Here is a 13,756-nt window from a genome sequence, read left to right as displayed (position 1 = left end):
GAACATTTGTTGTCGCAATGGACATCAAATTAGACAGGAATAAACAGAGAGGCTTCACTGCTGCTACAGCTTACCAACATCTCTGCTGCAGTTTGGTTATCAGTGGGCTGAGACCACTGTTCACCATTGAGCTCAAGAGCCTCCATCTCTGCTTTGAAGTCTAAACATGTTTGTGCACCGTCATATGCTCACATCATTAGGTCTTTTTCACAGGGACATCTCGAGATCTGTGTTGGTACAGCTCCCAGCACAGCAGTAGTCCATGAGCAGGGCTCCTGTTTACCATAGCAATACAAATAACAACAAGCGGCTGAGCAACAGATGGCCTGGAAACATTTCTGACGTTTTCAGTGACAATTACCTTATTCAGACACTCCAGTTACACTTCAAATTGCGGTCTAAGAGCAGTTACCAAATAATACCTTACAAACAAACTTTGACCCAGGCTGTGCTATGGTCAACATTCACTTAATTCTAACATACATCATCATATATAAATGGATTAACAAATACGTGTGGTGGATAACTTCACAGTGAATGCTCAGATTGCAATCTTCAAAGAATAACTTGCATCTGTCGTTAAAATCAATAACGGTCATGCTGTTCTGCTAAGGTACCAGAATTTGTATTGCTAAAATTCTTGCACTGTTTTGAAAGCTTCCTTCAAACATCAGAATTGTTTTGTAAAAACCAAATATCCAGGTTGTTGTCGGGGGGGGGGGGGGGGGGGGGGGGTGTCCCCCCCTCTAATTTGATTGCTCAGGAAAAAAAGTTTTCAAAAGTGGTTCAGTCAAAACAGAACCTCATTCAAGCTTCCATGGTGATCTTTGTCTTGCTTTTTCAACACCACTTCACTCAGAATCTTTCCTATATTGTTCTATAAGGCACAAAACCAATATAACTGCCATTGAGATTTTTTTGATCAAGATCTAACCCAAGAAAAATAATTAAAATCAGTGTCTGTGTGAGGAAGAGTCTAGACCATCATCTGACCAACTCACAGCCAGTGGGACGTCGTTGCCTGTCTCAGAACGGTCATTTACTTAGAATGACAAAAACAAGCATTGTTCCCTCCAGGAGCATTATTACATTGGAGACTTGAATTTTCATTACCCACCTGGGACATCAAGGTTCAGAAGAAGTTTTGTGATCTTTCTAAGCAAGCCTGGACTTCGTTTTGAATAAAAAATGGGTCGATTTATGGTTTTGCATCAAAGTCATGTGAAATGTGTGGTTTTGCATGGATTCAATTAGAGACAAGCCTGAGGCACAAAAAGTTCAGATCCTGATCTGGATCCAGACCCACCCAAAGCTGAGGGACATTTAGACTAAGGCACTTGGTTCTTGTCCATCTCCGATTCCAGCATGAAAACCAGGTGGGACTCACTTTCAGCAAACCCCCGTTCCTCCCCAGATTTTTGCAGCTTTTCCAACTTGACATGTCAGCAGCAGCAGGAGGGTTCCTATGACTTCTGAAGGGATCTGAAACCCATAAGACAATGTTTGAGTCCCTGCAAACCAAAACCATGGCATCTTCCCAGCTCTCACAATTAGGCTTTAAGCCATAAGGAAAAAAGAAAACCCAAATTAACAGCCATATTGACAGTTTTATGGACCCCTGAGGGCTCTGCCTACATCCAAAGAAGACAGTGGGGCTTTTTTAAATTAAAGTGAATTAGCAATCAAGTTCCTAAGAAGGATTCATTTAATAAATTAAAAGGGCAGAATTCAAAACAATTTCAAAAGTAATCCTTTGGCCACAAATAATTCTCTGTACAGTGGAAAAATGGAACATTGTCATTCTGATGCTTGTCTTAATTGGCATTCAGTTGTTTTCCTCTTTTAAAGTAATTGTTTATTATGTTAGTGGGCATCATCTTGCAGTAAACTAATGTTGCCATCAGCTTCATTAGGAACAAGATAAGCTCCTAATTCTTTTCTGATAAATCCAAGGTCTTATTTGGTTAATTTTTGCAACAAGAATTAGGGAGAAAGATTTAGAAATATATTTAAACCTGCTGAGCTGCTGAAGGAAGCAAGATTCCCACCCTCCTCCTCAGCCCCCGAATCCACCAACACATCAAACAAACTTTTGGCTTTCTGAATTTTGCACCCCATGTACAGCACTGTTTCAGGAGCCTGTTCCCATCATGTAGGGTGAGCACTCAGCTCACATTAATTAGCAGAGCTCCATCAGCAACAGGCTCTAGTGCAAAGTATTTTACAGGACTTAAATTCACAGTTTAGCAGTACAGGTATTCTCACAAAGTTAAAGTCATTCCTGCAAACCCTTTTGAGTGTTTATATCCAACTCAATGCACCTACCATTAAAAGCAACGACTTACAGACTCCTAAAATGCCATTCCCTTTAATATGATTTCCTATGGTAACACACAATTCATTGGAAGGCCTTTGCACCTATTTAGGAACAGACAGACTTTCAAATTAACTTCAGTGGAGCCATGACAGATTATACCAGCAAAGGTTCGGCTGCTCTGCCATTTGGGTGTGTTTCTAATTGATGTCATTTCATGCTTTCAGACCATGGCTGCAACTTGGTGAGGAAGGGAATATTTGCCCTTCTCGTTTCACGTTTCTCCTTCCAAGGTTTCTCCCCCTGCCTCCCCCATTCTGTGCTAGCAGAAAAACAGAATCTTGTTAAAGTCTTTCATGAAAAATGGAAAGAGAGAGGGAATCATCTGTCTCCAGAGGGAGAGGCATGTGGTCAGGGCTCTCAGTCAGGATGCTTTAGAGTGGAGACCAGCTGTGCACTGGACAGTCTCTGATACCAGTAGCCCCATCTGCACTTCCACTCTTCTAAAAAGTTTTATGAATGCTTAAAACAAAACACCTAACCAAGCAGATCAAGACACAAACAAAACCCGCAACAGTCCTACACACACATGCTCAAATAAGCCCCAAGCATCTGAACTAGGCTTTCCCACACTCCAAGCAAGCGTTCTAATGCCCTGTAGATGGTAGCTACACAGATGAAGTGGAGGAACTCTGAGAGGACCCAGAGAGGTCTGGTTACAGCTTTTCCCTCAGTGCTAGAAAAACACACCCCTCCTTTGAGACACAGAGCTGCCCTGCTCACAGCACACGGGGCAGACACTTTGTCCCCCAACTTGCAAGCAGGAATTCCAGCTGGAGTCAGGAAATTTCTCCTAGCAAATATGATGCACTCCCAAGGAAAGTCTGGTTTGTTCAACTGCCAGGACCCAACGGGAAATGTATTTTGTCTAAAAAAACACTGAAGTTTCTCTGTTACAGCTCAAGCTTTTTTCTTATGACTTTCCTCATATATTTTACCAACACAAACTTCAGAAATATTTCCCAAAAGATTTAATTAAAAGGTTGGAGCTGTGCTGGTATAACTCCACTGAAGAGCAGCAAACACATTACTGTTATGAGCACACCAAGGTTTGCCACTATGCTAATTGATGTTTCTCGAATTTAGGACACTAGTGCACAGTGTTATGTACTAAATGCACAATTCAGGGCCGCAATATTCACACTAGACAAGTGAAAATCTAACAGATAATCTCTTTTCTGTCACTTCTTGTCACATCGGTTCTCAGAAATACCCAGTTATCATTGCACATTATATTTTAATAGCCATTCAATGCAAATATAATCGGCTTTAGTGAACAGTCATATTTATTATTCCTACAACTATGCTCTCCTCTTCCCCTCCAAAGCATAACCAAAATTGCACTGTTCAAACCAATCTCTTCAGAAAGTCAGGCAAAGTGCCTCCTGAAGGCATCAGAATAACAGTATTTAAAAGAACCGTATTCCACTTTTTTCTTTTTTTTCTTTTTTTTTTTTTTTTTTTGCTTGTTTCAATGGGGAGCATCTTAGCGTGGAACTAAAATAAGTCAACACCACGAAGCACAAAAGATTGCAAGGATTTTCTGCAGCATGGGCTTGTCAAAGCAAGTAGGCAGCCTTTGTGTGCTCCGGCACAGCGGGAGCATTCCTCCAGGTCTGAGTGGCAGAGCGCCCCCGGCCGCGGCTGCCCTGGGCGCCGGGGTTCCCACACCCAAGGCGGTGGGAAGAGGAGAAAGCAGAACTGCAGAAGTAGCGTTGTAAATGGGATGAACTGGTCAACACGCTTCTTAGGAAATGCATGGCTTCCAGGAAGAATCACGTGGAAAGATTTACAATACCTCCACATCAAAGGGTTTGACGTTGGCTATACTGATTCTTTCAAAAGAAAGCCATATCTGTCCCTTATAGCATCAGCTCTATGGATTTAGGAAAGAATGCAAAGACATTGAGGAGAATCCTGTATGTACCTTTTTTCAAAAATCAAAAACTAAAATAAAGAAAAAAATCAAATAAACCAAAAGTAATTTAAATACAATCCCCACTTTCCTTTGCTCCATTAAGGGTGCCTCAATTTAAGTCTCAGTCTTGCAAAATGTTCTGATAAATTGTCAAGTTTCCCCAGTTAAAACCTCAGATATCTATTTTCCTTTAACACCTTGCACCGAGGCAGCTTTAAGGATAACGCCTGTGTTAGGAGCATGAATGGGTGACCCTCCAGTACACGCTGACCCAAAGATAAACTTTGACCTGATGTTTGCTAATAACACTTCTCTTAAGATGCCTTGTTTCTTTTATGAACTACTGCTTGACTCTAGGATCTAGAAGCTGACATGCATTAATATACATCTCTAGGTGCCCTTTGACTTGGCCATCAAGACCCTTTGACCCCAGACTTGATTCCTAAACCCTGTCAATTGTTTGCAAGTGGAAAAAACTTATTTTCTAGTAATAATTAATTTTGGTCATGTTTTATTAAGCATTTCTCCTCTCTTTTTAACTTGTTCTTATTTAAATTTGGGTATAATGGATGCTTATTTCATATAGTGGTTTTCCAGATTACGAAAGAAAAAAAAAAATACCTAAAGATACTCCTTTAGAGCTTCATCCTTTGTTTTCAAGCTTTGTAAAAATCCCAGTAATACTCAAGTGCTTTGGCATTTCAAAAAAGCGCCCTGTGAACAATAATATAGTCTAAAAAGCCTCCTTTTGTGCACTGCTTTTCAGATTTATCTGTGTATTTCTGCAGCTTCACAACTTTTTTCACGTGAATTTGCAGCAAGCATGATGCAGATGCAGTCCTGCAGCCATAAAAGGCGATAGCAAAACTTCCATCAATTCCCACATCAGCAGGATCCAGCCCCTCGGCCGAGGCACTCACTGCCAGTTTCTAGGCAACGTTTGACATTTTCAGACTTAAATTCTTGAAAAAAGAAATTTCTGTGTCTACACAAAAGAAGTAGATACCTTTATATTCCCATATATTTATATGTACATATATTCCTACACTCGGTACCATCTGTTTTAGCAGCCACATACTCATACTGCGTACTAAAGGAGAGGGCGAGGAGCCCGCCGCCAGCCCATCCCCACCAGCTGAGGCACACTGCTGCTTCCTGGTACGTTCAGAGATGGAAATTTCTCATTCCTGGAATCATGTTACATTATGGCAGGAATTGCTGCACTTCTGCCTGTTTTACATCAGGACTGAGAGATCGCACAAAGAGAACGAACACTTTCCAGTGCTTAGATGATGTATCAAGTGTATGTTGCACACAAAGCATTATAGCAATCAGCGTCTGGTAAGGAACACCATCAAATAAGAGGCCTCCAGTCTCAAGAAGCAGCACTGGGACATGGCAAATGAGGGGGTTTAGCAAAACGAAGCAACTAGCCTTCATTTTGTTCATAAAATCCAGTACAGCCTCAGCAATTATAACATTACATTCTTAGAGCTGCTCTGTTTTCTCGCTAGACAAAAATATTTCCTAAAAGCTCCAAGAAAATACAGTTAAAAATTAAGTTTTGCATTTAAAAAACAAATCCACACACCACCAACCAATACTGAAGAAACCAAAAGCAGGGGCACATCAGGCAATTGCTCCAACAAGGACAGGCAAGAGCCAGTTCAAGAGAAGGCATGCTCAGGTCCCACTTCTTGCTGCTGTGGGTGAATGAGATTCCAGTTTGGAGTGGTAGAACTGCCACATGAAAAACTTTATGCTTCCAAGCATCCCACTTCCCCCTGAGAGGTACGACCGAGAACGTACCCCACCTCTCAGGTCCCCTGGCTGACATGCAGGAGCAGCCCAGGGCAGCCTCCAGCCTCAAGGCACACTCACCCCAGGGACACCAGGGACTGTCACATGCACAGCATCTAGGAAACCCTACCAGGCAAACAGCAGTCATCAAGGGTTGGTGTGTTTTGTGGTTTTTTTTAAGAAATCCCTATGCATGTCTGAAAAGACCTAAAATTCTCTTTCCTGTTTCCAGAACAGAATGCACCCCTTGTTTGGGCTAGTTTTTAGGGCTAGTCTTTTTAGGGCTTTGGGCCTGATGGCTCCCCTGGATCAGGCAACCAGACAGACTTCTGTAGGTCTAAACCAGGAGTAGAGGCAACTGCAGCAAGGAAAGAAAACCTGCTCCGAGTGAAGCCCTGGCAGGCAGCATCTGTCCCGCTGATGCACTCTACAGCTGGGGCTCACTTGGTTTGAAACCAGTATCTAAGGAGGAAGCAAAGCTCCCCAAAGCTCGTGGGACTGAGACTGGGGCACTGGAGCAGGTAGCCTGACTCCAGGTTTCCCCAGAACAGGGTATTCAAATCCCAAGTTGTTTATTGTATATTCAAATAATAGCTAATACACACCAGGGGACTTTAATGCTTTCCATTTTCTTTTCCCAGCTCAGCTGACTCAGTCCAGCCATCCTTTCTTTGTTCTATGCACCACATGAAGACTAGCACTTCCTTTTCAGTCCTGCGCTCCAACTTTTAGATTATCAGAGCCTACTAAACTGGTATGCTACCCAACAGCAGCATGAACAACCCTCTGGGAGATGCACTAACCTTCCTTACTCCAGGCAAATACCACTACCCTTAGAAGGTTAGAACAGAGCACTCCCCATCTGCAGCAGAAGAAAGAAGTTTAGATAATATTTGGAAGCAGCTTAAAAATCAAAGGAGAGAGACCATGAAATCAAACCAGCTAGATAACTACACCAAACGGGACTTTCACTGCCATGCATCCTGGTTGAAGTCCAGCTGGGACAGGGACAGCACAGCTTGCACCAGCTAAAGCTCTACGCTCCTTCTAGAAATCGTCTCTATTTTCAGCTGATGCAATGACACTATCAGTCTTCATATATTCAAAGGGGTCCTTATAAAGCCTTATCCTCACCAAGCATTAATATTAATAAAGTTCTCCTGTAAGGGGAGAACCTTTTAAAACCCATCAAAATAAATCTATGGATTTAATTCCAGTGGACTATAGATAAAACCCTATGGACACCAGGAGAGACCCATACAAAAGAAAGAGATCATTGGTTCCATACAGTTATTCCAGCTGGAATTCTTAGACAGTGAAGTGTTCGCATAATGCCATTTTTTCTATTAATATGTAGCTTTGAAACTATGCTATGCCTGACGTATACAGGAATTCCTCTTCTCTTCTTCTCCTTTAAAAAAGAATACAGTGGCCACTATAAAAGAAAAGTTGGTATTTCTTCTTGTGTGATGGCAGAACCCTCCATACAAGCACAACCACACTGAATAATACTCTTTTAGGTTATTTGTTACACTGGAGTTCAAAGGAGGGTGCAGTGTAGCCAGGAAAAAAAAAAAAAAAAAGTCCCTCTGGTTAAAATTTAGCATGCAAGATCTCAACAAAAGTGATTTTTGACTGTGCCAGTGCTTTTGTTTTCTCAACAACAGCAACAAAAAATGATTTCTTCCTTCTCCCCCACAGTAAACCATTACCAGCTGTTGATGAAGTATTTTTTCTAACATGCGTTAAGTCATATTGTATATTGTCCATTTCATGTGTGTAGAGCATTTTTTGCTACAAATTCCCTACCATGTTATACCAATAAATCCAAGAGTACCACCCAATCTTGTTATACAGCTTAGGGCTTATTAACCCCAGTAGGATTCCACCAGACAGGATCACGCTGAAGGCTAGTTACTTTTATGCAAAGGTGATCGCAGCATCACGCTCAAACCAATGCAAAGCCTTTCGGCAGATTTTGCCCATACAAAGCAACAGGCGCCCTTTCCAACTAAAATCCGTTAGGCATTTTAAAAAAATATACAAGTAGTTAAATAATGTAAAACTTCATGCGTTTCAAGATGGTTCTTGCCACGCTTCTGCTCATGCATCTGTTATTATACAATTCTCTGCATCAGCTAGATCAAGACTAGAGCGCTTCTCTCACATCAGAAATTCACTGTTATCTCCTTGTTTCAATAACAGCGACAATTTAGTGCAACTAGGAAGATAAACTCGGGAACCTTTTCTTATGGCAAGACTTAAAATATGCCTGTCTATGGGCACATCCATTTGTGCAAATAAAATCATGTATTTGTTTTGCATGTGTAAATTCAGGCCAGTGGAAAATTAAGCCCCATGGGGATAATCTAACCAACAATACAAAGAAAATTGTGAGGCAGATCTGAAACTTTGTCCTTAATTTACCCTGTTAGGCCAAAATAAAGCAGGAATCTCATACCATGTGTGCCTCAACGCTTAGGTACAACAGCATATGTTAAGCAAGGAGAGTTGCAGCCCGGCTCTTGATCTCATTGTTTATTGTGGTTTAAAGTCTGACCCTTAACATTATATGTGGTTTAAAACTGTATCTGGAGGAAAGAGAGCGAAAACGACTCTCCTAGGTTCGTAAATGTGTTTGTCTTTAAGGTTTGTTCCAGAGGAAACCATGCGTGCCTTCGCTTACTCCATATGCAAACCTTTACACGAGTTTTAAACATGCTAATGCTCACATTCTGCATCTCAGGTTAATCGCGAAGGGTTTTTTGTTGGTTTTCTACTAGCAGCTTGCCTACAATCCACCAACCCACCACTCTTTATGTATATATGTTGAATAATTATGAAGCAGTGAGTATTTATCACCTTTTCTGAGCAGTAAGCAGAAAGAAATACAATACTATTACTTCCAGCTACTGGCTTTCCCAAGATAATTAGATAACACAGTGGACTGAAGCCTTGGTTAGTCCAATGCTGTTCAAGTTAAGTGATTGACATGCCTCTGTCTGGCTGCTCTATTAACTGTTTCATTTTGTTGCTATTTGCAGTTTGCTTGGCTAATACTTCGAACAAATACAGACTGTTTCTTTAGCCCCTTTTTTCTCTTTGACCTTCTCCTGCCCATTTTCTTTGAGTCACTTCAAACTGCCTTGAAAAGGCCTGTTGAATACGCACAGTCCATCAGAGTCCCAGGTTCATCCCATTCCTTGCCCTGAATGCTTTACTTCAAAGATGGGCCGCATTCTTTAATTGCCCTTTGAATTAATATCAAAGGGTCACAATGCGAGTGCCAAAAGAGAAAGAGGCTTTAATGAAGCAAAGAGCTGCCATTCATTTGCAGATAAGCACGTTTTTATGCCTGACTGGTCACCATGGCTAAATGCTTCATGAAGAGGAGGCAGGGCAAGGCAAAGAGACTTTTACTTAAGTGGTGATTAGTTCAAACAAACAAGAGTAAACAAATAAAAAACAACACAAACAACCCGACAACAGAAAATAAGTTAATATGGCTGAATGTGTTAAAAAACAACCAACATCCTATTGTGTTACTGAGGCCATTAACCCTTTGCAAAATGCGGGGGTTGGCTGGGCAGAGCTACAGCTCAGCCTCTGCTCCAGACCCCTTGTTTCCCTCATCCACTAAAAACATTTTGGGGGTTAGACTTCCACCCTTAGCCTTGGACCAAAGACACAAATTGTTTTAACACAGTCATTTCCAGAGGTATTAAAAAAAAAAAAAAACACACAAAAAAAAATATCTGACTGCAATAAGGAATAAGGAAAAGGAAACAGCAAGTTAACTTTGCCTATTTTTTTTCTGAGACAGGGCACATTCGGTGGTTTCCATTTTAATGCAATAACTGTGGAATAACAAACCCTATACTTAAATTATTTATTGATTTACATTTTGCTAATGCATTCGGTACTGTCTTAGAATGTGAGAGCATTCAGCTTTCTTAATTGCCTAAAAGGTCTCCGATATTTTTTTTTAAATTTCAATACTGGGGGATTTTGTTTGGTTGACTGGCTGGTGTTGCTTATTTGAAACCTATGAAGCTGCACTAAGAAAACTTACTCAGCTTCTTAATCCTACCTATGGAGTCTTCTATTTTCTCTTTAAAATACCAAGAATATAAAATTAAAATTAGAAGCTTTAAAGTATATTGTAATGCAATTACAGCCACAATGCAAGTATACAGAAACAAGAAGTTCACAGGTGTCCCCTTTATGAATTCTGACTTATTATTTATAGGCTCAGGCTTCTCTCTGCACAGAAATAATAACTTACTTAACAAATACAAGGTTGGTTTATTGCAGTAGAGTTATCCCCCCATGAAAGAGGATTAGCTATACTCATAACAGTGTAAAAGTGCCTTATAAGTGCATTCACATCAGGAATTGTGCCACTATCTCTCATAACTAAGAAGGTTGTAGGGGTACAAACAGCCCAGAGGATCACAGACCACATTTTTAGCCCCACTTCTTCAAAAAGGATTTCTCATGAATATGGGATACACTTAAGCCTAACCCTGTGTGCAACCTGTCACAAGACCTTCCCTTACTGACACTTCCTGTGATTTATTTTTTTTTTTTTACTTTTTTTATTTTTACCCCTCTGCTGCTACCCTAACTCCTGCCTTGCTCAGCAAAAGTGCTCATCACCCCAATCCCAGCTCTGAATCTTTATTACTCACCAGAACGTGAAGAACTTTGACCTTAGACATCCAGCTGGAAACTCAGTACTGACAAACATTGGAAAAGCATCTTGCATTTGTGATGTGGAGGGAAGAAGCACAGTAATGAAAAACATGCAACAGAATTACGGAAAAGCATCAGCTGCAGAAGAGGGATAGGGCGGCTTGGAAGTTTTGGTGACAACACTAGCATCGCTAAATTGCATCGTTTTCAGAATATAAAGCCGTATGTCAAGCAGCCCACTAGGAAACTGCCCCATTGTACTGCCTTAAATTAACAGCATTACTGAAACCAGTTTGGGTGGGTTTTTCAGCTAGCCTGGTTTGCAATCCTATTTTAACACTAGTCAAGACCCTAGAAACACTGGATTAACTCTTGAGATTTATTTCAGTAAACGTCAAACACCATGAAGATTGTACTGTTCTTCTAACACCTGATGATCTTCTGTTTCAAAGATGTTACATTTTCTAATACATGTTGCTAAAAATATTAGCTAATTTATTCTCCCTCTACTTTCCATATTTCACATTATTAATTTCACTCTTCAAATGGTCGCAGGCAGTACTGTACTTTCAGCTAGATTACACTACTAGCTGGTAATGAAAGACATACTGCCCCATTGGGATTCCTCTTCTAGAAACCACAGCACAGCTGACCTCCCTGTGATGCCAGCCTCTGTAGAGTATCAGAAGTGACACTGCATCACACTACATTTAGAAATAGTTACTTATATGCCACCTACACTCGTGGAAGGTGAATGTTTCCCACATGCGCACATCAGTGCGCTTAAGCACAAGGCTGCGGGGACAGCGAATCGAGCAGCAGATTGACGCCTGGCACAAGCTCAGGGCTTGGGATGGTGGAGCAAGCCCTTGGGAACGGCTTCAAGGCAGAGGGATGAGCTGTTAGGCCAGCATACCACACTGAACCGTGCACCGAAGCAGCCTCCTCCGTGCCACGACCCAACAAAAAGCCAGGGAGCAGGTCAAGTCAGGCACCACCAGGTTTGTCAGCTTCACAGGCAAAAGATGAGGCTCACAGACATCAGGGCCCCAAAGTTGGAGCAGTCCCAGCTTCACCACCAGGAGGAATCTCATGGCCATCCACAGTCATGATGGAGCGCCTGCATTTTGACCCACTTCAGATCAAAATTAATGCAAACCAAACACATCTACCCACACACCAACAGCCACAATTATTACATTACTGAAATAACCACCAAACATATGGGCTATCCTCTCCTGACTAGCAGTACAATGGCGTTCACAGCTCATACAGATCTTTTTTGATGCAAACTGCTCGTATTTGTTAGCACACAGTCTACAAATATAGCAAAGCATCAAAATTATAATACCTGACTATCTTGTATAAATTGCATTTGCAAAACTAGAGCTGGAGTTACAGCACAGCTCTCCAGCAAGAACAGCTAGACTTCCCATTCAGAACATGCTAAGAATCAACATAATAAATTATAACAAATAGCTCACATGCTGTCTGTTTTCCAAATTTAGGTAACACTGCTTTACCCTTACACATTATAAAAAAAACCAAGATATTAAAACAGGAAGAAATGGATTTCCCTATTGAATTAATTCCTCATATTGTCTGATCTGTCACTCCAGCTTCTAGCAGTACATAAAACGTATTCAGCATTACAGTAGTAACTGTTCTAGAACAGGCCAACTGATGGGCAAACCAGAAAAACATCAGTCAAGCCATCTCACATATTCAATACCATAAAAATAGTTAAATTGCTATATTTTGGGAACCACAGAAACACTTTATTATTGTGATTATCATTATTGAACTATCAAGAATTACCATAAAATTTAAAACAGAAGCAAATTAATTTCTTAATGTTTTGTATTACCTTAGTTCTTTACTGATACAAAGCAAAACAGCACCTTTCATAGAGACAAGGCACCTCACACCTGACAGGGGAATGAAATAACCAGCACTACTCCCCTGCGATTAGCTAGCTGTCCACCCAGCACTGCCTGGGGCACGTGTGCTCCTGGGCAATATTTTCCTGGAAGTTTTGTGACAAATAACACCAGACCACTTTGTGATAACTGGATTCAACTATTTTCTACTTTTTCTCATATTTTCAACATTATTTCTGGTTTTACTTGTCACCTAAATAGCTTAAATTATCAGGCTTCAAACTCTGATTATCCAGATTTTTCTATTATCTGCAATTTCAGTAGTAAATGCTATACAAAGTAACTGAATACTGGCAGTAGTTTTATGCAATTATAATTGTTACTAAACAAAACAAGGAGAAATAAAATGCATGTAATGAAAAAAAATTAATCACAATACTTCAGCGCTTAATAATCACCATCTGATCTTGCCTTCAGGAAACTGGGTGAAAGTACCCAAATAAAACTTGGAAGAACAGCATTCCCCTACCGTCTAGGTACTACGTGCAGAAACACAGTCCCAAGCCTGATATAACCTGCTCTTTGCTACCAAGAATGATCTGGCCGTTTCAGTAACTAATTGAAACCCAGATGTTAAACCTGTATCAACATATCCCCTATACCATACTTAATGCAGAGTTCCCAACACAAAGAGTACTGATGTTCAGCCCATTAAAAGTTCACTGGGACATCACATCCAGGAGAGCACCGTTCGTGGGGTTTATGCAGAGCCTAATGCAGGTGGGAACATCCTCATTCACCTCCCACCCAAGCCCTACCTGCTGCTGGGACATCATACCAAGATCTGTAGGTCCTCTTTAAGAGCCCAGCAAGTTTCTGGGACAGACGTTCAACAAAACAGAGTTAAGCTGAACAAACAAATCAACATCCGACATTTAAAAAAAAATCTTAAAAGAACATTAAAGCTGAAAAGCAAGTCAGATCTCAGAAAACAAAAACCTCAAAGTCAAGGCTCAGTTTCTAACAAAACCAAAATCTCTGGGAAAGCACCTAGACAAACTTAACTGTCCTGTCAGCGTACAAGCTCTT

The 13,756-nt window shown here is 40.9% G+C and overlaps 1 long non-coding RNA gene across 1 annotated transcript in view; it reads right to left on the bottom strand.

The window, feature by feature from the left end:
• Window positions 1-13,756, bottom strand: part of LOC308072352 — a 272,072-nt gene that overhangs the window by 102,858 nt on the left and 155,458 nt on the right. The window lies entirely within an intron of this gene.

Source organism: Falco punctatus (genome assembly GCF_963210335.1).
Source record: "Falco punctatus genome assembly, chromosome: 13".
NCBI classification, from domain to species: Eukaryota; Metazoa; Chordata; class Aves; order Falconiformes; family Falconidae; genus Falco; species Falco punctatus.
The sequence above is the reverse complement of the archived record's forward strand: the minus strand, read 5'-3'. Positions and strand labels throughout refer to the sequence as shown.